Source organism: Talpa occidentalis, unplaced genomic scaffold (assembly GCF_014898055.3).
Source record: "Talpa occidentalis isolate TD23 unplaced genomic scaffold, MPIMG_talOcc4v2.1, whole genome shotgun sequence".
NCBI lineage: Eukaryota > Metazoa > Chordata > Mammalia > Eulipotyphla > Talpidae > Talpa > Talpa occidentalis.
Window position 1 is genome coordinate 73,694,336 of NW_026555331.1, and position 22,887 is coordinate 73,717,222.

At 39.3% G+C, this 22,887-nt stretch overlaps 1 long non-coding RNA gene across 2 annotated transcripts in view; it reads right to left on the reverse strand.

Moving 5' to 3' along the window:
- The window catches only part of LOC119241597 (uncharacterized), a 29,245-nt gene continuing 6,358 nt past the window's right edge, over positions 1-22,887 (reverse strand). The window contains exons 2-4 of one of the 2 annotated variants that reach the window (XR_005124340.2): positions 4,565-4,671; positions 2,366-2,471; positions 1-1,548 (exon numbers count right to left, since the gene is read on the reverse strand). This is a non-coding gene — a long non-coding RNA (uncharacterized LOC119241597). The remainder of the gene's footprint in view (positions 1,549-2,365; positions 2,472-4,564; positions 4,672-22,887) is intronic. The other variant, XR_008550659.1, reaches the window with a different exon arrangement.

Sequence of the window (22,887 nt, forward strand, 5' to 3'; positions counted from 1 at the left end):
ATCACAGTTCTTGAGTTCATGGGGTTATATTTTTCTGAGTCTAGTAAAAATATCATTAATTGTGTACATTATTTTTGTAAGGTCTTGGAGAAGTCATTACATAGGTATCATTGAGCAAACCTGAATCTATTACAAACAGTATTTAGCAAGGCATTCTAATTTCTGAAATGCCACATTAGATAGAAGAAAATTATCAATATTTATATACAAAGAAAAGTGATAGAATTTGTGATTACTGAATAGTCTAAGTCATCAAATTCATCCAGATATTTCTTTTAAGTCTGAGAGAGATGTGTGCTGTTATGGAGCATCAGACAAAATCCAGCTGTACTTCAATCCCATTTCAATCTATCATTACAGAAAATATTGACTATTTTTCCTGCAGTCATGCAGCTGTCAGCTATCCAACTATGGGTCTAGATTTGTGTTATAGTTTTATTTCCTACCTGTTCATTTTCATTTAAAACACGTTTTCCATGAAACAACTTTCGCTGTCTGAACAAGGAAAGCATGAAGTGTGGTCTCATCAAACCTGTCAGTGAATGTTCATGGGCACAGCAAATAATATTGGCTAAATTTAAGGGGATGTAGTTCTACTTTTAAGAAGTGGTAAAATCACTACTTATCTACACAGTTTGTTAATGTCATGGTTATCATTCCAGTAACAATTTCATTTTGTTCCAATATATATGACCATCTGCCCTCGTCCCCATTAAAGTCTATTACACATCGAAATACCCACAAAGTATGTGCACTCGATTGAAAATAAGTGAAGTTACAGAATTTCCTAGGGAGGTACATAGACTGAGGTCTCTGAAAATATTAAAGATTTGTAAGCAATAGCAGAAAGTATATACATCGTAAAGATTAATGAAGACCCACAAGATTGTGGTGATAATTAAATCCAAATGCAACAGTTCAACAGAATAAAAACATTCTTTCTTATAAAATGATTCTTACTTAGAAACAATTGTGATGGAACAATTTTTTTCCTGTGTGGTCTTGCAAGAATACTATCTCCCTCCAGCTCACAGATCAACTATCTAGAGAATATCATAGTATATAACATCAATTCTTTGGGTGTGGACTAAGAGGTCATTGAGAAGCAACATGAATTTCTTAACATGTCCAGAGGTAACATGTCACATTCGTTCACTTTGTATTGGGAAGAACTAGTCACATGATCACTCAGAGCTCGAGGGAACTGGGAAAGCTACTTTTGCCTCATTAATTTCTGGCTATCACTATATTATGGAGTTGAAAAACGATTTATAGGTAGCTTCTTGTCTTTAATCTAGAGAAATGTTGCTATTCAGTTGTTCTGAATATAAGAGGGTTTTTTTTTTTTTTTGGTCTGTTTATATTTAGCCTGCTCATGTTTCTGGCCAACGAGGTACATATAAAGCCCAAAATACAAAGTAACTCTTCTTGGGAACAATAGTATGAAATAAATCCACAAAAATGAGGTCAGTATAGAGAGCTCATCTTACTAACAGAGGAAAGAATTGAGCTGAATATTCTGTATCCATGTAGAAAACGCTTGAATTTCTGTGAATAAGGTAAATAGATTTTAGACTGTGAGATTAATGTAACATTCACAGTGATGATATACTAAAATATCCTTTATATTTACTACATTATAAAGACCCATTATATTTTTGTGTACAATGAATAATATTCTATACTGTAAATCGTGTAGGAACTTCCAGGGAAATGAAATAATGCCCCAAGCAAACATGCATGAAATGAATTAGCTTCATAGATTAAATGCCACATTTGGCCTTATATAGTAGCAGCCCTGAATGAGTCACTGAAATGGCCTTAAAATTGGAAATGTTTGCTGGTAGCCCCTGACCTATTCTTTTCATCTTTTTCTCCCAGCAGAAATACTCCGTGAGTAAAAAGTAGATTACTTTACACTTTTATTTCACAAACTGAAGGGAAAGTAAGAGGGCTCATTTGCATGTCTGGACCTGGGATTTCTTGCGTAGAACTGCAACGATATGCACTGCTCTTGCCAGGTCCTGTACCAAAAGCTTTCCCTGTGGTCCTTGTGCTCCAGAAAATTGCTGATCTTGGCTATCTTTTCCTTATATGATATTTTTTTTTTCTTTTCTGTATTTACTGGCTTGCTTTCTATTTAAATTTTCATCTTTCTCAAATCTCTCTCTGGTCTATAGGTAGAGTGTACTGATGATGAGCCGATGCTGGTTTTCATGGAAAGCCTCGTAGATTATATCTACGGCTCTAGTTTTCTGAGTTATCCTTTCAGAACCCTCAGGTAACCACTACAGGACAAGGCCCAGATCACAGCACCTCTAACATGTTCCTGTTATGGTACGTGCATATGTGCGGATGGACCCACCTTACATTCCTGGAGGACAGTCCAGCACATACTTCAGCTTCAGGTGGGGGAACTTGCCTCTTGGCCCCGTTTTTTGTGGTACTTAGAAGATTCCCATTACACAGATCTGGATCAAAGAACAAATTGATTAGTAATTTGAGCAGTTTATATTCAAATATCTCTATATGTGCACTCCCCTAGAATAAACCTAAAATTTCATTAAGACTTTCACATGAAAAATTTAATTCAGGGCCTGCAAATATCCTCTAGGCTGATTGTAAGACAAGGTTTGTCTTTAAGAATAAATGGAAAATGTGTAAATCAGAGTATTCAATGTACATTAATTATCATTATATGGAACATTTATTTAATCATAAATTAATATGATAGAATTCCATCCTTCTTTGTAAATCAAAAGAGATCATTGCTATCATTTCTTTTTTAATGCCCAACAGTTCTTAGTGATGAAAAATGTGGTCATCCTAATAGCTAAAGTTCAAATTTAAATTAGGTTACTTGCTTATTTACTATAAAGTCTTGGGGAAATTATTTTTTTTAGTTTTTTTCTTGTGTCCCTATCTGTGATATGCAGGTAATAATAGCAATCGCACATGACTCTTGAATTAAGTGAAGGGAAAATACATGTTTATATGTAAAAAAAATCCATAAATACACTAATATGCTGTTAAATGTAAAGTCTTTGTTTTTAATGATATTTTAAATTTATTGAATGAAGTGGGGTGCAGGCCAGAATAGCACCAGAAACAGGGTGGGGAGAGAAACAGTCAGATCCACTGCCGAGGGGAGCCCTGGCAGGGACAGGAGTGGTCTGTTCCACAGTGTGGGTCAGCTCCCCGGCCGGGCATCAAACTCTGGCCACCGTGGCCGGTTCTAGCTCGATAGCGCTGAGACTTGAACCCCTGCAACACCAGGGAGGCCCAGACTGCTGTTGGGGTTTTGGACTGTGACTGGTACTTGGTCTCTGCCTCCCGGGGTTTTGCAAGCCAGCCGCCGGAACCCGTGTGGTTTCCATTCGCACATGTCTATCTGGGTGCGAAGGCCAAAGAGCCTTCAGCAGGCACTGGTCATGGCTTGTCACCTTCAGGAGGGGCATCCTTGGCGATATATTGGGTTCTTGCAAGGTCTGGATCCGAACAATTCAAGGGATCTTCTCTGTGTTGGAATGATTTGCTCTCGGGCAGTTTTGTTTCCATTTCCATTCCAATGCTGGGTCTGGTCTTGACACTGAATACCAATTTCTTTTTCCCTCAGTCAATAAAAGGAAACAGAGTTTGAGGAAGAGGAAAGTGGTTGAATTTGTCAACAAATTAGAGGGCAGCAGACACATGTCTGAAAGACCACCGTCCTGCTCTTGGGCAGAGGGCAGGGGTGTTTCTAGGAAGGGAAAAAGGGGGAAAACAGGCAAGGGGCTGCAAAGCGGAGGGGGAAGTGGCTGGCATGGAGACAGGAGGGTGCCAGCCTGCTTTTCTTCAATAGCTGATGTTTAACTCCCTCTTCCTTGAAATGCGGGAGGACTGGTTATCTAAAGACAAACCTGTCAAACAAGGGGGGAATTGCAAGAAATACAGGAAAGACAAACTGGTTCATGCTTATCTGCCAGACCAGTCATTTGTAACTGCATCATGATCCCCACACACTGGTCTGCCCTTCCACTTCTGTGGGAGAAAGGGGCATGGCATCTTCTGGCTGCTTTCTGCTGAGTGGGGTCCTGGTGGGGGGTTTACCAAGGAAGACCTGCACTTGCTGGTGCCACAGTTCCTGACATGGTGTTAATGTAATGAGTGTACTGTAATGAGGTGTGGCTGTAATGAGGTGTACAGGGATGGCTTTTTCCCTTCCTCAAGAGCATGGCATGTAGGGTACAGCCGTCACTGAAAAGGACCAGAGACTAGTATAAATAGTGACTGAGACATCATTTTTCTCTACCATCATCCCAAGTCTGTAAAATAGTAAACCAAGTGCAATTTTAAATGATTTTACCTATATTTGCGTAAACTCAGGACAGAATAACCAAGCAGAATGTTGTTGTCTTTGTGGAAAATTCCACAGGCCTTAGCGTGAGCCTTTTAACACCCAGTCCATGAAGGCTTCATCAAAGTCACAGTCTTACCAGACTTCATCTGAGATTTCTTCTCCTCAAGGGTCCCAGAGCTTTCTCCAGGGTTTTTCCAGTCCTGCCAATCGAGGCAGCTTCCTCACCTTTCATGGAGGTCTTTGGAATCTGGTAAGCAAGGTGACAGGCTCTTCTTGGCTCGTTCTTCTCAGCTCAGTTCCAGTTTTACTCCCAGAAGAATTCCAATCAAAGCCTTGTAACATAACATGTTTTTAATTTTCTTGTTTAAGGAGAAATAAATAAAATTGTCTATTGAGGTTGTGCAAAGGTAGACAGTGTCCTGAGAATACAAATATGGCCTACACATTTTTAGGATGAGAAAAGAGAAAAGCAAATGTTCCAGTTTGCTCATAAAAAGATGCAAATTGCCACTGCTAAGATCACAGCCCTGGTATAGAGAAGTTCTCTGGAGATAAAAAACAAAACATTAAAAACCAATATTTTTAAAAAGACGTTAAAAATTATACAAATCCTCCTCAGTGAACTTTTCCCATCTATTAAGTCTTGATCTTCTGTTGGTAATTTTCATAAATCCAATTTCTCTATAGGCTCGGTAGGTCTTCTCAGTTCCAAAACATATCTATATTGTCAGTCTCTTTTTGTGAGTTTTCTGAAGACAAAACTCACTCAACAAGTTACCCTTAGAAATAACCAAAACTTGAAAATGACCATACCTAAAATTATGGTTTAAGCTAAAAGGCAAGGATGTTTGCTCACAAGGATGTTTTGGGATACACACACACACACACACATATGTATTTTAGAATAATAAGAATCATCCAATAATATACTGGAACATACATGGTTTTTAAAACTCTCATATACTTTAGAACACTTTAATCAAATTTTATATATGCTGAAAAGTTATAACTTTTCCTCTCCATGACAATGTTTTCTCGATGAAGTTTTAATATCTCTAGATTGATCCAATGTTGTTGCATTTTCCTACAAGGAAAATAATTTATTAAGAGTCCTAAGACATATTCAATCATTTTACTGATCAATAAACTTTATTGTTTTTGAAATTTGACTTCAAGAAAAAATTTGTCACAGAGTTAATAAATATATACAGATTTTTATAAAACAACACTAAATTACCCACAGTGATAACTAGAGCTTTTAAAAAGTATATATATATATATTAACAGTGCTCAACAATGCTGATAGGACTATATTTTTCAGTTAACCAAGTTTGAGTGTAAAAGAGAAACAAGATTTTAGATTTCCTAAACAGTATTTAATTTTGTCATCAAGAACCAGAAAAAGCAGTTTAAGAATCCTTGAGTCTTGACTGCAGATGAAAAAGAAATTAAATTTGGTTTTACGTAAGTACACTATTAACAATAAAATATTTCTAAAGCCAGGCATTCTAGCACAAAACATTTTTCTAAAATGCCTCTCTCAGACCTTCAGTGCTTCAACATGTTCTTTGTCTTCCTATTTTGCACCATTTTTTAAAATAGCCATATTGTTTTGACACCAAAATTTTTTTTTATAGACAGAGTTTTTAATGATGCATGTGGTATGATAACATACATCTATGGAGGTGTGAACCTATACCCCTGTAACATACACAGTGTTGGAAACCAATGTTAACTCAATAACCATAATTTTTTTTGATTTCTTTTTTTTTTAGACTTTTAAATATAATTTTTTTTTATTTTTATATTCCACATACAATTGCAAGCCCCTTATTTTGACCCCAATCCCTCCCCTTCCCACTCCTGACACCCCATAGAGTGACTCTGGTTCATAGTTGTTTGTTGATTTAGCTTTTCACTTTCTTATAGTTATTCTTTTTCCTGGTCCCTTATTTAAGTTTTCTAGATTCCTGCGATGAGTGAGACCATCCGGTATTTTTCTATTTCTTTCTGGCTTATTTCACTGAGCATGATCCCTTCCAGCGCCATCCATGTTGCTGCAAATTGCATGAGTTTATCTTTTTTGAATGCTGAGTGATATTCCATATGTACATATGGAATATGTACATATGTAATATTCCGTATGGTACATATGTAATATATGTACCACATTGTCTTGATCCAGTCATCTATTTTTGGGCATTTGAGTTGTTTCCAAAGCTAAGCTATTGTAAACAGTGCTGTTATAAACATAGGGATGCAGGTGCTCTTTGGAATTGATGTTTCTGTGTCCTTTGGGTTAATACCTAGGAGTGGAATTGCTGGATCATATGGAAGCTCTATGTTTCCTAGATCAAGAAATCTCCACACAGCTCTCCATAGTGGTTGGACCAGTTTGCACTCCCACCAACAGTGCAGGAGAGTTCCTTTTTCTCCACATCCTCGCCAACATTTGTAGTTGCTAGTTTTTTTTAATATGTGCCATTCTCACTGGTGTAAAACTTACACCAGTAAGTTTTGATTTGCATTTCCCTGATTACAAGTGATGTTGAACATTTTTTCATATGCCTGTTGGCCATTTGCATTTCCTCTTCAGAGAAGTTTCTTTTTAGGTCTTCTGCGCATTTTTTGACAGGATTATTTTCCTTGTTGTTGTTGAGTCTCATCAACTCTTTGGAGATTTTTGTGATCAGTCCTTTATCATTAATGTTGTGTGCAAAAATGTTCTCCCAGTCGGTGGGGTTTTTCTTTGTCTTGGTTATTGTCTCTTTTGCTGTGCAGAAGCTCTTTAATTTGATGTAGTCCCAGCTGTTTATCTTTGCCTTCACTATCACTGCTTTGGGTGATGTGTCTGTAAAGATGCCTTTGAGGTGCATATCATATAGTGTTTCGCCTATATTTTCTTCTATGTATTTATGGTTTCAGGTCCTATGTCTAGTTCTTTAATCCATTTTGAGTTGATTTTTGTGTATGGTGTGAGGTAGTGGTCAAGCTTCATTCTTTTGCATGTAGCGACCCAGTTTTCCCAGCACCATTTTTTGAACAAACTTTCTTTGCTCCAATGCATAGTCTTTGTTCCTTTGTCAAAGATTAGTTGACCATAAATCTGTGGGTTTATTTCTGGATTTTCTATTCAATTTCATTGATCTGTGTGTCTATTCTTGCTCCAATACCATGCAGTTTTGATGATTATTGCTTTGTAGTATAGTTTGAAGTCTGGGAGTGTGATGCCTCCATTCCCTTCTTTTTTTTCAGGAGAGCTTTGGCTATTCGGGGTTTTGGGTGATTCCACATGAATTTCATCAATAGTTGTTCTATTTCTTTGAAGAATGACATTGAGATTTTTATTGGAATAGCATTGAATCTGTAGATTGCTTTTGGTAGGATGGCCATTTTAATAATGTTTATTCTTCCAATCCATGAGCAGGGGATGTCTTTCCATTTCTTTATGTCTTCTTCTATTTCTTCTAACAGTGTTTTATAGTTTTCTTTGTATAGGTCCTTTACCGCTTTTTTTAGATTTATTCCCAAGTATTTGATTTTTTTTGTTTTGATAATAAAAGGGATGGTTTTTTAAATTTCTTCTTCTTCAGATTTATTGTTTGTGTATAGGAAGGCTACTGACTTTTGCGTGTTGATTTTGTATCCTGCCACTTTACTGAACTGATTGATGAGTTGAATTAGTTTTTCTGTGGATTTTTTGGGGTTCTCTATGCATATTATCATATCATCTGCAAATAGTGATAGTTTGACTTCTTCTTTTCCTATTTGGATTCCTTAGATGTCTTTCTCTTGTCTTATTGCTCTGGCTAGGACTTCCAGTATTATATTGAAAAGCAGTGGTGAGAGTGGACATCCTTGCCTTGTTCCAGATCTTAATGGAATTGCTTTCAGCTTTTCACCATTGAGAATGATACTGGCTGTTGGCTTGTCATAGATGGCCTTTATGATGTTGAGGTATGTTCCTTGTATCCCAAGAATTTCAAGGGCTTTTATCATGAATGGGTGTTGCACTTTGTCGAAAGCTTTCTCAGCATCTATTGATTTTATCATATGGTTTTTATATTTCTTTTTGTTGATGTGTTGGATAATGTTGATTGATTTTTGGATGTTGAACCATCCTTGTGTCCCTGGCATGAATCCTACTTGGTCGTGGTGAATTATCTTATGGATACATTGTTGGATTCTGATAGCTAAAATTTTATTGAGGATTTTTGCATCAGTGTTCATTAGGGAGATTGGCCTGTAGTTTTCCTTTTTTGTGTTGTCCTTGTTTGGTTTTGGTATTAGTGTAATGTTGGCTTCATAGAACGTGTTTGGTATTGTCCCTTCCTTCTCAATTTTTTGGAAGAATTTGTGAAGGATAGGCACTAATTCGTCTCTAAATGTTTGGTAGAATTCATTTGTAAATCCATCAGGTCCTGGGCTTTTGTTTTTGGGGAGGTTTTTGATTATCATTTCAATTTCGCTGCTTGTAATTAGTCGGTTTAGGTGTTCTATTTCTTCTTTATCTAGCTTTGGGTGATTGTAAAGTTGTAGGAATTTGTCCATCTCCTCTAGAATGTTGAACTTGTTTCCATATAACTGTTCATAGTAGTTACTGATTATTCTTCTGATTTCTGCTGTGTCTGTTGTGATTTCTCCTCTTTCATTTATGATCCTGTTTATTTGTGCTTTCTCCCTTTTTTCCTTTGTGAACCTGGCTCGGGGATTGTCTATTTTATTGATTTTTTTTCAAAGAACCAGCTCTTGGTTTCATTGATTTTTTAAAAAAAGATATATTTATTTATTTATACAAGCACTGTGTACAGTCAAAAGCGTGGGAGGGTGAGAGAATTCATCAGAGCCAGAGAGGTGAACAGAGCAGGCAGAAGGACCTAAGTACACTGCTGAGGCGAGCATCGGGTGGCAGGAGAGGTCTGCACGCCATGTGGGACCCTCCTCCAGTGGCCGGGGAACAACCGGGATCGAACCGATGCTGCAGTGGCTGCGGGCAGCTTTGCAACCCAGCGCACAACTGCTGTGCCACCAGGGAGGCCTGGTTTCATTGATCTTTTGGATTGTTTTTTTTAGTTTCAATTTCATTTATTTCTGTTTGGCTTTTATTATTTCTTTTCTTCTACTGGTTTTGGGTTTTTTTTTGTTGTTGTTCTTTTTCTAGATCTTTGAGCTTCAAGATTACGTTGTTTCTTTGAGTTCTCTCTTGTTTCTTGATGTGAGCCTCTATTGCTATATATTTTCCTCTTATTACTGCTTTTGCTGCATCCCATACATTTAGGAAATTGGTGTCCTTTTGTCATTCAATTGGAAGAATTTTTTAATTTCTTCTTTGATCTCCTCATTAGTCCAGTGGTCTTCTAGTAGTATGGTTTTCCATCTCCATGAGGTAGGAGAGTTCCTTGCCTTCTTTTTATGGTTTATTTCTAGTTTGATGCCTGCATGGTCAGAAAAGATGGTTGGTATAATTTCAATCTTGGTGTATCTGTTGATGTGTGTCTTGTGTCCCAGTATGTTATCGATCCTGGAGAATGATCTGTGTGCGCTTGAGAAAAATGTGTACTCAGATTTTTTTGTGTTTAGTGTTCTATAGATGTCTGTTAAGCCCAAGCGCTCTAGGTCCTTATTTAGAGCTTTAGTGTCTTTACTTATTTTTTGCCTCATTGATATATCCATTGTTGATATTGGTGTGTTGATGTCTCCCACTATGTATGTGTTTTCTCTGATGTTTGTTTTCAGATATGACAATAGTTGTCTATTTTTGTGCTCCTTCCTTTGGTGAATATATGTTAATGAGTGTTATTTCTTCTTGAAGTATTGTCCCCTTGATCTTAATGTAGTGACCGTTGGGGTCTCTTTTTGTCTTTTTGAGTTTGAAATCTGTTTTATCTGATATAAGTATAGCTGCTCCTGCTTTCTTTTTTGGTCCATTTGCTTGTAGGATTGTTTTCCATCCTTTAACTTTGAGTCTATTTTTATCTCTTGTAGCTAAATGTGTTTCCTGGAGACAGCAAAAGGTTGGGTTCTGTTTCTTAATCCAGCCTGCGACTCTGTGTCTTTTTATTGAAGATTTTACCATTTACATTTAGAGTTAATATTGATATGTTAGCATCTCTATTTGCCATTGTGTTTGTCTTTCCTTTGATTTTATTTATTTATTCTTTTAACAACTTTTTTTTGGCCTTGTTTCTTTGTTATTTGTCCCTCGGAGGTTCTAGTTCTAGGACTCCTTGTAGTATTTTTTGGAGTGGGGGTTTAGTCATGATGAAATTCCAGAGTTTCTGTTTGTCTGGGAAGGTCCTTATTCTTTCTTCATAGAGGAAGGAGAGCTTTGCAGGATAGAGTATTCTTGGTTGGCATCTGTTTTCTTGGAGTCTGTTGACTATGTCCCTCCACTCTCTCCTTGCCCGTAGTGTTTCTTCAGAGAAGTCTGATGTCAGCCTGATTGGTTTTCCTTTGAATGTTATCTGTTTCTTCCCTCTTGTCAGCTTCATTATTTTTTCCTTGTCCTGGATTCTTGGGAGCTTTACTATTGAGTGTCTTGCTGTATTTTTCCTTTTGTTGTGGAAGTTTGGTGCTCTTCTTGTTTCTTATATATCAATTTTCAGCTCCTTCTTCACGTTTGGGAAGTTCTCTTCAATTATCTCCTTGAATATTTTCTCTGTTCCTACATCTTTCTCCTCTCCTTCTGGGATTCCTGTAACTCTTATATTTCCTTTCCTCATACAGTCAGATAGTTCCCGAAGTCTTTCTTTGGTCTTTTCCCTTCGTACTTCTCTTTCCTTTTCTGTTTTGGTTCTTTTTATTTCTATGTCTTCAAGAGTGCTTCCATTTCATCTATTCTGCTTTCATTGCTTTTCCCAGAGTTCTATGTCTTCAAGAGTTCTTCCCTTTCATCTATTCTGCTTTCATTGCTTTTCCCAGAGTTCTTTAGGGCCTCCATTAATTCTTTGATCTCCTGCATTTCTTTTACTTCCCTCTTTAGGGACTCAATTTCATTCTTCTGATCATTGATTATTTTTCCCTTATCATTGTTTTCCTTTATGACTTCTGTCAGTTTTTTAATCATGGCAATTTTAAATTCTCTTTCTAGAAGGCTCAGAAGTTCTTCCAAGTTACTGTTGTTGCAATCTGGGGGGTGGTTTTATTTTTTGGTGTTCTTTTTTCCTGAGGAGTTGCTGGGTGGCCTGTGGTTTTTCTATTCCCTACCGTATGTTTTCTAATTTGCCGTATGCATTGGGACACTGTGTTGCTGGTATTTGGTGGCATCTTGGGTGAACTTCCCAGCTCACCTCTCGCTCCTCCAGGAGCCATCTGCCGGTTTAAAGCAGGCTTTACTGAAGAAAGGTCCCTGTTCTAAAAAGGCGATGCGGGTTTGCACTCCTCTGTGTGCCTGGTCTGCCCCGGTCTTGGGTGCCCACACCTGCTCTGGGCTCAGACTGCAGGCCAGAAGGGGCCTGGCATGAGCGTACTTCCCAGCTCACCTCTGGCTCCTCTGGGAGCCTTCTGCTGGTTTCAAGCAGTCTTTACTGAAGAAATGTCCCTATCATGGCAATTTTAAATTCTCTTTCTGGAAGGCTCAGAAGTTCTTCCAAGTCACTGTCATTGCAATCTGATGGGTGGCTTTCTGTTTGTGGTGTGTCTTTTTCCTGAGGAGTTGCTACGTTGCATGTAGTTTTTCTTCTCCCTGCTGCCTATTTTCTAATTTGCCATATGCATTGGGACTCTGTGTTGCGGGTACTGGCTGGCATCTTTTTGGTGTGCTCTTTGTGGGTTTTCAGAAATTGGTGGTCCAAATGAGTCAAATTCTGTTATGCCAGGAGTCTAGTGAGGCAGTGGTATTTTGAGTATGTTAATGGTTGCTGTCACAGAATATCGCCTCCTTCTGTGTTTAATTACAAAGGTGTGTCTTGAAGTCCCACAAACTTCCCTGTAGGTGGGGCAGCTGGATTGCACTTTGGGTTCCAAATCACTGGATTCCCCCTCGGGCTCCAACTTCCTGCCAGGCGGGACCAGGCTTGTGGGGGCCTTCAGCTCACCTCTGACTGTGCAGGGAACCTTCTCCCTCTGGCTCCATGGGGAGCCTTCTGCCAGTTTCAAGCAGTCTTTATTGAAGAAAGGTCTCTGTTCTAAAATGACGATGCAGACGCACTCCCCTGTGTGCCCAGTCTGCCCTGGCCATGGGTGCCTGCTCCCTCTCTGGGCTGGAACTGCTGGCTAGAAGGGGCCTGGCATGGGCGAACATCCCAGCTCACCTCTGGCTCTGCTGGGAGCCTTCTGGTGGTTTCAATCAGTCTTTATTGAAGAAAGGTCCCTGTTCTAAGATTGTCTTACCATTTTAAAGGAAATTTTTTCTTGTCTTAGAAAACTGATGTAAATTCTCTGTGCACAGCTTCTTTATAGCTAAAGAGTCACTCTTAAAAATATAAATTTAGGATATGGTTGATCTAAAAGAGTTGTTAAATAGGTGAAATTAAATCAATAACAGGTTTCTCAGTGTCTTCACAAATATTGATAAAATAACTATCTCCTAAAATTTATACAAATGGCCAAAGTTTTAAATGAATATCAAGAGATCTCTGTGTCTGTTTGTGATGGTCTTTGTTTTTTGTTTTGTTTTGCTTTTTACCTCCGGAGAACTAATTATATATGGCACCTATATAAATTATCATAGAAACAAATCTTGATTTCATTCAAGATTTTTGATAAACAGGAACTACTTCAAATCTTATAATTTAACTCAAAGCATATATGCCTTAAAGTTATAATGTTAAGTATTAATAATTTCCTCTGTTTAAATGTGTTTATGTGAAAAGAAATTTCTGGTTTTAAAAGGCACTTTTGTCTTTTCTACTGAGTCACATGTAAATGAAAAATGTACATAGTATCAATATGTTGCTCTGATTTTTCTTGTTTTTATTAACCTGCCTGATGCTTGATTATTAGCCAGTCTAGAAAAACCTTGGTATGTGCCATTGTTTCATTCAGAGTCCTGCAAAATGGAATTCCAGTGCTAACAGAAACTAAAGCTACAACTAAATTTTCAGGTTTACTTTCTTTTAATTTTTATTTTATATATTTTTTACATAATTTTTCATTTTTGTACAATGTATGCATTTTGGTTATCGTCCCTTTAAAATTCCCAGCACCCCTTGTTTTGATCCTACCCCTTCACCCCCCTCATAGTATGTCTCTGATTTATAGTTACCTGTTGATTTTGATTTTTACTTTATTATAATTAGTCTTTTTCCTACTTTTTGTATCTGATGTAAGAAAGCTGTAAATTTTAATGCCATATCACCTTGTGCGTTTACAGTTATCTAGTCCAAAGAAATTATAGTATAACAATATTATAATGTCTTGCTGCAAACAAAAGATATGACAATCCTAAATTGATGTAAAGTGAGATGTGTGTTTGCAAAGAAAAACATGTATTAAAAATACATATTTTAATGGTCCTAAAAGTAAAAAGCATTAAAGCAAGTGTTGAGGGTCTGAAAGAGGAATTTTAAGAAAGTAAAAGAAAGTGTTAAAAGTAACAAAACAAATGATTTGTAACAAAAATTTTTGGTTACCTTAGTGTTTTGAGAACACATCATCTGAAATAATTTTTGGTTAATAGTAACTAAGTTGTAATCTAATGAGTTGTTTTAAAACATGTACTTATAAGGTCGTATTGGGAATAATCTTGTCTTTTGTCTGGGTTAATGATGTTGGGTACATAATGTCTTTTAAGTGTCAAAAAAATTACTAAGGTTTTTGAGATGAAAATTAAACGTTGGGACTCCCTGGTGGTGCAGCGGGTTGAGTGTAGTGCTGTGAAGCTGTCCACAGCCTTTGCAGTGCCAGTTCAATTCCCGACCAGCCAGAAAGAAACCAACATGGTGCAGCAGACCTCTCCTGTCTCGCCCGCTGCTCCCCTCAGCAGTGTTTTCCGTCCGTCTACCTGTTCTGTTCCCCATTCTGTCTCAGGTCAGAGATGCAGAGGATGAGAGGATTCACCAGAGACAGAGTGGGGAACAGAACAGGCAGATTGACCAAAGTACACTGCTAAGGAGAGCAGCAAGCGAGTCAGGAGAGGTCTGCTGTGCCATGTGGGTTGCTCCCTGGCTGGCCAGGGATAGAACTCATTCTGCAGAGGCCAAAGATTGCTTCATAGTGTGGTGCTTAACCTCTTGCACCACCAGGGAGACCCTGATAGAACTTTTGCATTTTTTTAAAAGATTTGTTTATTTATTTATTTATTTATACAAGCACTGGGTACAGTCAGAAGCACGGAAGGGTGAAAGAATTCACCAGAGCCAGAGCGGGGAGCAGAGCAGGCAGAAGGACCGAAGTGCACTGCTAAGGGGAGCAGCGGGCGGCAGGAGAGGTCTGCGCACCATGCAGGACCCTCCTCCGTGGCCAGGGAGCAGCCGGGGATCGAACCGGCACTGCAGAGGCTACGGGCAGCTTCGCAACCCAGTGCTCAACCGCTGTGCCACTGGGGAGGCCCAGAACTTTTGCATTTTTTTTCCAGCAGAGCTAACTTGTATTTGCATTTTGTCTCCCCTTGATACTAATGCAGTATGAAAATAGTGGCAGTAATTTTTTATTACTCATGTCAGTGTCTATTTTTGCATAACTTCCATAGGGATTTTGTCTACTTAAACTAGTAAATTGGGAACAAGTTTCATTGTGTGACTTTGAATGGAATTCTTCCAGGAAGCTGAAATAGAGCTAAGCCAAGAAGACGAGAAACTGCTGCTTTGTTTGTAGGGATCCAGAGACCTCCAAAGAAGGTGAGGAAGCTGTCTCCATTGGCAGGACTGGACAACCCAAAAAAGGAAAAAAGTCCTGATACTATCGTGAAGAGGAAAGCCCAGGTGGAGTCTGACAAGACCAACTGTGTTCCTGAAGCCTACATGGACTGGATTTTAAGAGTTCACTCTGATCTTATATGGAGTATTCCAACAAAACCAGCTAAAATTGCTGTTTTGTTATTCTGCCTTGTGATTTTATGCAAAAATAGGTATATTGGTCTGAAAGTAAATTTAGTTAGCAAATATTTTGCTGTACTGTTTTATAAAATTGGGATTAAGGTGGAGAAAACTTGTTATTAAATAACAAACTAGTTTTTTAAATTTTTCTTTTTGCTTCTTTTTTTTCCCTGTAATTTGATATATTTACTGTTTTGGCCTCATGATGCTTTTTTTTTGGCATGGACTAACTTCCAGTAATGTAGGACTGTCATATGGGACTTTCATAGACAATACTGGTGACATACTTATTCTCTAGCATACACAAAAACCCTGGAAAGGACTGTTTTCTAAGACTACACCCTGGGATCTGCCATTAAAAAACAAAAAAACATGCATGTAGAAAAAGACATCCTTCATGTCCAGTACTGAGAACCAGTGGAAACCCCCAGTTGTCAGTAAATGTATGTACTTGGCACAGTTGGATATTTGTTATGAACAATTTCATTAATGGCCCTCAAATCCTGAACAAAATAGTACCTATTTGTGTGGCATTTCTTTACTGGCAAAATTTGAGTTTGTAGGGAGAGTGGACTAGTCAAATGAGACCAGATTCATGAAACTTGAATATCTGCTGAATTCCCAACTCCTCCTCTTTTAGAACTGCTTCTTACTGGGATCCTGCTCCTTTCCACTATTCTAAATCTTATGGAGTCTGTAATTTTGGCACATCCTGGAATTCCATCAGCCCAAATTACCTTATTTAACCTTTCATAAATTTCTAGGTACAGCACTTGATCTTATGATGGGCATCCAGAGTGAATATCATTTGGGATCAAAAGGCATGTTCTAAGAAAGCTCATAGGTGCAGTCCCAGATCATGGGGTGAGTACATAATTTATGCATTAAGTTTTTTTAAGAGGTCATGACCAAGGGAAGGGGAGAGATTGGACACTCCTCCATGTACAGAAAGCTGTTTTAGAGGTTTCTATTACTGAATTGGCATTCCAAAGGTTGTTCAATAACCCCCCAGTCCTCTTGCTGCTGACCCTAGTTAATTTAGACTTCAAAATCAAGTAGATCACTCTGGTATTTACAAAAAAAAAAAAATCGACCAGTTCCCCAGGGCTCCAAAAGGGTATCAAAACATGTTTTTTCATATTGAGTGGAGCCCCTGAGTCTCTCATATTCTGCATTGTTTTATTACAACGTGTGGCAGAAGGATGAAAAAGGATTACTCAGAGTCCATGTGCAGAACAATGAGAAGCCTAGAGGGACTACACCATGAAGGTTCAGCCCAGCTCCAAGAGAAGTCTCATTTTTATTTAAAATCAAATAGAATATAAAAAATATCAAAACAACAAGCAGGCAAATGCGAATGCACCAGTGTGTAGGGGATGCATAACCATCTGGCCCCACCCAAGCCTGGGAAATCAGGGAGTCAAGGGAAACCTCCGTGTTTTTGCTACTCTAATCGTAACATCTATTACTATTTTCAGCACATGCTGTTTTCCTGTATAGATCTTCATGCCAGAACTTCTGACCTGAAACTTTTTTATCTCAAACTTTCCCTGTACATATTCTGAGAGGCACAGAATATTCAACGCACAGAATAGTAAAGGCAGAGACAGAATAGTTGAGGCATAAAATAATCTAAGCTCCCACACTGCATGAGGACACATCCTGTACTACCATTTGTTTCCTTTCCACTCATTTGTTTCTTCATTCCTTTTACTTTGCTTGTATTCATTTCTTCAACTCTACTCTCAATGTGAATTCTGTGCTGTCAAGTTTCCTTTACTTTCTTCTCACTTTCTCATTTCTCCCCAACTCTTGCTTCCAACGTGGGACACCTGACCTTCCAAAGTCACTATTTCCTGCAATTTTTGCAATGCAAACATTGATTCTTTTAGGGTTTACTTCTTCTCTGTATGTTCCTTATGTTTCCCTTCTAAATCCTATCTTGTCTTCTCTCTTGTGAAAAAAACTGCAAACTAAAGCAAACAGCCTAACCCTCCTTTGTTCTTTTGCATTACAAACTCTAAAGGTTATATACACCACTGTAAAAGTTTTGTATCTATTACAACTTCTATCTTAGTTATTTGCCTCCTCATATCTGGTGTACTCATCCAATGAATGTATAAATCATTGGGTGTATAAATCATTGTATAAATCACTCAAGCATTTTTGGAACATCTGGATTCAAGTCTGTGTTGTGAAGATATGATAAGCTTGGATAGTCCTGTCAAGAAACTCAAATGGCTTCTCATTGGCTTTTTATTGAAGTTCTTGTATCTTACAAAGAAGTCCTTGCTTAGATATTCCTTTCCCTAGCCTACTAACAAACATCGCTTATAGTGTTCTAGTCTTTCCTTTCCCCCACCATGAGGTCCCTGCTGGAGATGATGAGCCCTTTTTTACCATCCTTGAAAGTAGTCTCTTCTCATCCAACACATAATACAAGTAACATGAACTTTATGTCCACCCATTAAGCTGATAGGAGGCAAAAATAGAAGCAAACAAATCTGCCATCCTTAAAGAATCTTGCTGGTATAGAAGGATGGAATTTCTCCAATTCAGGAGGCCCCCAGTGGAAGGGTGTGTATGTGACCAATAGTATTCAACGGGTTGCCACATTCATTCAATCCATCTACTGGGAATTGGTGAGTAGGCAAATGTCCTAACCCAGGCAGCTCCTTTGGCTAAATTTGGTGCCCTATCTGAGAAAGAAAAACTACTTTAGTCCTATCCGGGTAGTCAGCAAAGCCTGAAGCCCTTCTGCAGCCTCCCCAGGAAGGGTTCTGGCCTCCTGAGTATTCTCTGATGGTGGATTCAAAGGTTCCAGTAAATAGTGGTCCTCTTCAGCTCTTCCCTGTTCAATTATCAGGGTAAGGGGAAATACACTCCCCTCAACTTTGTACCAGTAAGTGGGCCTATGACTTTTCTAAATCTAATTTATGAAGGGTCATAAATTTCTCCAGTTGACAACTGAGCTGAGCTTGTTGTCAATCAGAATTCATCTAAATTAACCCTTGGCCAGAGTAGAGCATTCACCTCATTTTGATACAAAAATAAAGTCATAGAAACCACTTAAACACATACCAAAGAAGCTCCCAGAAACAAAATTCTTAAATGAGAGGTTGAAATGAGCCCCAGATATTTGCCCACAGAACCTCCCATAATACCAAAGTTAACTGTCATATACCTCACTTCATCAGCCCACTCAAACCAAAATTGAAAGTAGAGGAAGAGAAAAAGGAGAAGGAGGAGAAGAAGGAGAAAGATTGCCTAAATAAAAGTTTGAAGCCATGCCTGAATCAAAACATCCACAGAGAGAACTCTAAGTAAAGACCAAACTTTTCTAAATTAGGAACAGAAAATCCCTGCCACATATCCTGCAGATGCAGTGTGGTTATTAAATAGAGCTATAGGTAAGACAGTACCATGGTAAAGGTCAGGTCACTGTCTATAAATTCTCACCCTCAAACACAATTGCAAGACCACACAGGTTCAGGAAATAAAAATGGGATTTATTTAACAGAGGAAACAAAGAGTTTATAAGGCCACAAGTGGCTGGCCTTAAAATTTGGCCACAAGTGGCCAAGATAGTATCCACAGTGTTCAGAAATCTGAAACAAAAGACCACACTTCATCAACATGGAGCTGTCCTGTCAATGAGGTTCTTGAGCTCATGATACACTGGAAAGCAGTGGACCAGGATCCAATTCATGGTGGCAGCTGGAGGTGCTCACAGTTGGGACCACTGAGATGACACTGCAGCAGCCCACAGCAACAGTTTGAAGGCCAGGTTGAACATCACTAGAATGGACTGGACAGTAATGGAGGCAATAACACTGAGAAGCATGCCAGATGGTGAGAAAACGTGGACAGCTCTCAAAGGTGACAAGAACACAGAGTGCTGGCCATCTGTCAACAGTGCTGGAAGGTAATGGCCAGTAGTGTTGGTTACCACCTGTCACCAGGAGGTGATTTTAGAGACACCAGGGTTAGCAGTTCTCTGTGAGTTGTTGGCCTACACCACAAAAAACAACTCTTTGAGACACCAGGCTATGGCCTATGCTGCCTCTTTCAGGTAATGTCAGAGGCTGGACCAGAGGCAGGTAGAGTGGCCAGGTCCCTAGGATAGTATTCGGCTCCTCTTCTTTTTTCAGAGATCAGCTACTGGATGTTTCTTCTTTCTTTGGAGGCCAGCTGGCTCCCTGCCTCATATCCTCTTTCAGGGTCTTCTCACCTTATAAACTTGATTGGACCATATTCAAACCTAAGTGATCAGTTGGACCATTTTGCACCAATCAGCTCATTCTTGATTTTCAATCTGAATAATTAACTAATGAGCTGGCCCTCAACCTGACTGGCTCATTCTACAAACCAGACCCCAAGTATAAAAGGGAAAACTTGGTGTCTCCACTGAGTCAATCTGCTGAGCCCACCATGTTGACCCAGGACTCCCAGGCTTCTTTACTGTCTGTGGCCCCAGGGTTTGCAGTGCTACAGCTGGCCTACTAAGGCCACATGCTCTTCCCTGAAGCCCTGAATCAGAGGTTGTGGGGCTTGTTGCTGCCTCTGCTGGAGCTTGCTCTGGAACAGGGCAACACTGCCACTGCAATTGCTGGCACAGTAGGCCACTGGAGCAGCAGGGCAGGAAATCACCACTACTTCTGTGAGTCACTGTCAGACCTTTGAGCACCTGCTAGCCCCTGCCTGCACATTCTGGGCAGTGGGGAGGGAAAACAAGAATGCCACTCAGCCTCCAGGCACCACCTTCCAGGCAGCAGGTTTTGGCAAAGCTGTTCATGTCCCGAGGCTTATACCATGGGGCTCTGGTTTCAGTTATGGTGGCCAGTGAAAGGAAGAGATCCTTGGACTGGCTAACCATTGTAGAGTAAATGGTTTTTCAGGTTTTTCTGCCCTCCCACCATTAGAATTGCCCTGCCTGATGGGGCACCTGTAGTTGTTATATTGTTGCCAGCTGTCTTGTTTACTTCTGTAGGCCATGGGAGGAGTATTGAGAGATAGTTGCCAATATGGAACCAAGCATAAGTATTCTTAGCCATTGCTTTGTCATTTTGTGTGTAACTGCCATTTTAGAATTTTAGGTTTTGCTGTCCCTGGAAAGACTGCATTCCAGAGATAGTTTCGACAGTTTCGACCCTCACTCCACCCTCGCCCTCCGCCACCAATGAAGGCGAACTTGCTGTAATTGGAGCTGCAGGCTGGAGCTGCATCTGGGCCGGGCCAGTCAGCTTAGAATGATAGCCAGGCAAAGTTGGAGAACGCATCCTTGTAGCCAATGAGTAACTGCCAGCATAATTTAACCTTATTAAAAGACCCCTGCTTCCTTTGTTCAGGGCTCTTGCTATCTGCCACTGCATTGGTAGGTGCCATGAGCCCAGACTCGAGTCTGAAATAAACTCCCTTTTGTGTTTGCATCGGCTGTCTTTGGGTTCTTGGAGGCTATGCTCGCAGAGTCTGCTGACCTTGGGCACAACATTTTGGGGGCTCATCTGGGATAGGCTAGCACAGACCCCAACCACCAAACAGCTGAAGGGAGCCATTAAAGCATGCAGGTGAGTGCCAACACTCACCCTGGTGAGGTTTTAGTCTGCAGTACTGAGTACCTGTATTTGTATTGTTTGTGCTCAGTACCTGTGGAATTGTTTGCAAACCTGTAATTTTGGTAGCCAGACACTTAAGTGGACGTGCTGGTAGGCGTCTTGGCATGGACCAGGGGCGACATCCCTGGACCACCTGATTGGCTATCCCCTGTGGGGCAGCACTGGGGTAGCATTTGTATGGGGCCCGTTTGAAAAATTTGTTTTTGGTTCATTTCTTGTGTTTGTTATTCTTAAAACTTTGGTGTTTGTCTTTACCCAGGGACCTTTGATTGGTTATCTGTACCCCCTGTGGGGCAGCACTGGGGCAGGTTCCCCTTTTGAGGAAAGTTCGAAAAAGCTATTTTTGTTTTGTTCCTGGTGTCTGTTGTCCTTGTTGCATTTGTGTTCGTAATCATGGGCCAGGCAATGCCTATTCCACTGTCTTTGGTCACAGTCAAGGCAAAAAGTAAAATGCTGGGGACTAAAAATAAAAGAGCCACCACAGCTGGCTGGTTAAAGACTGCCTCTGATCTCACCTAGCAGCTGCCTGGACATTTTCTCCAGTGCTGAGATCATTGGTATGTCTCTGCTGCCTTCCAGCTGTGGGGGGATTAGATGCTCCCTTTGTCCACCTTAAAAACAAACAAACAAACAAAAAACCCAAAGCCTGCTGAGTTACTTTGCACTTGCTAAAGTAAAGAAAAGGAAAGCCAGGCTGAATTTCTCAAGGGAGAGGAAAATTTATTGCACCCTGGGCAGACTTCACAGACCCAAGGTGGGGATTAGTGAAGCCATGTATGGCAGAAAAAGTTTATAGGGCAGAGAGAGTTTCTTTGTCTGAACAACAACAACAAAAAGTCTTTTGTCTTAAAAATGTGCTTGGTCTCAGTGAGACAGAACTAAAACAATGTAAAGCCAAATAATAATTACTTAAAAATACAAACTCAAAATGTTTTTCTTATCTAAGAAAGTTAGTACAAACTGCTTAACTTTGAAATTGTGGACTTTGTTGGACCCTAGGTTTTAAGTAAGGGTTAAAATTGAATACTTGTTCTATGAAAGGATTCTAACTTCTATGTTATTAAAAACCTGCTTGATATAAAAAGGATTTAAAAACTTGCCTAAATGGATGTGTCAAACTTTAAAAAAAATTGTTACTACAGAACTGAAGTTTACTAAATTGTAGTTTCTCAGTGTTTTTGCAAATATTGGCAAAATAACTGTTTCTTAAAATTAGTGCACATGGCCAAAAATTTTAAATGAAAATTAAGAGATCTCTTTGTTCTTGCTTTTTGCCTCTGGAGGATTAATTATAAATGGCGCCTATAAAAAAAAAAATCCTAAATTTTGAAATTGCAATCTAAAATTGTGAAGAAAAGCTAATTCAAAATTTAATGGTTTAGAGCATACATGCCTTAAGATTTGAGTGTTAATAAAAAAAATTGGTGCTTTTCTCTGTTTAAGTGTGTTTTCTTGTGCTGTACGAGGAAAATAATAATTAACCTGGCCTATGCTAACAAACAAACTTACTTCTAGCCTTTACTTCTCTTGATAAGGTCTTGTTCCAGGAAGACTGATCTACTTGTCTTTTTCCCTTGGAAAAAAATATATATTCTCCCAGTAAATGACTAGACTTCTTTGCAAAATTCAAGGTAACATCTAAAGCCATATGGACAAGTTACTGGAAAAATGTATATGGTATTAGGTGTCTATTTTTTTTTTCTTTTCTTTCTTGCTTTTGTCAAATCTACCTGTAACAAGGTGGTCCCCAGGAAAGGGGGAGGTTCCAGGTTCCCTGCCCCACCCAAGGGAGGGAGGAAGAAAGAAGGATGAAGATTCAGAAGGAGACCTAAAGGAGATGCATGGAGCCTAGAGACACGTGAAGAAACTGCGCTTGTCTTTTGGTCGTGGACTGGGTGACACAGATGTGGCTGAGACCTGGGGGGAGGAGACAATGGCAACTTTTATCTTGATTTTG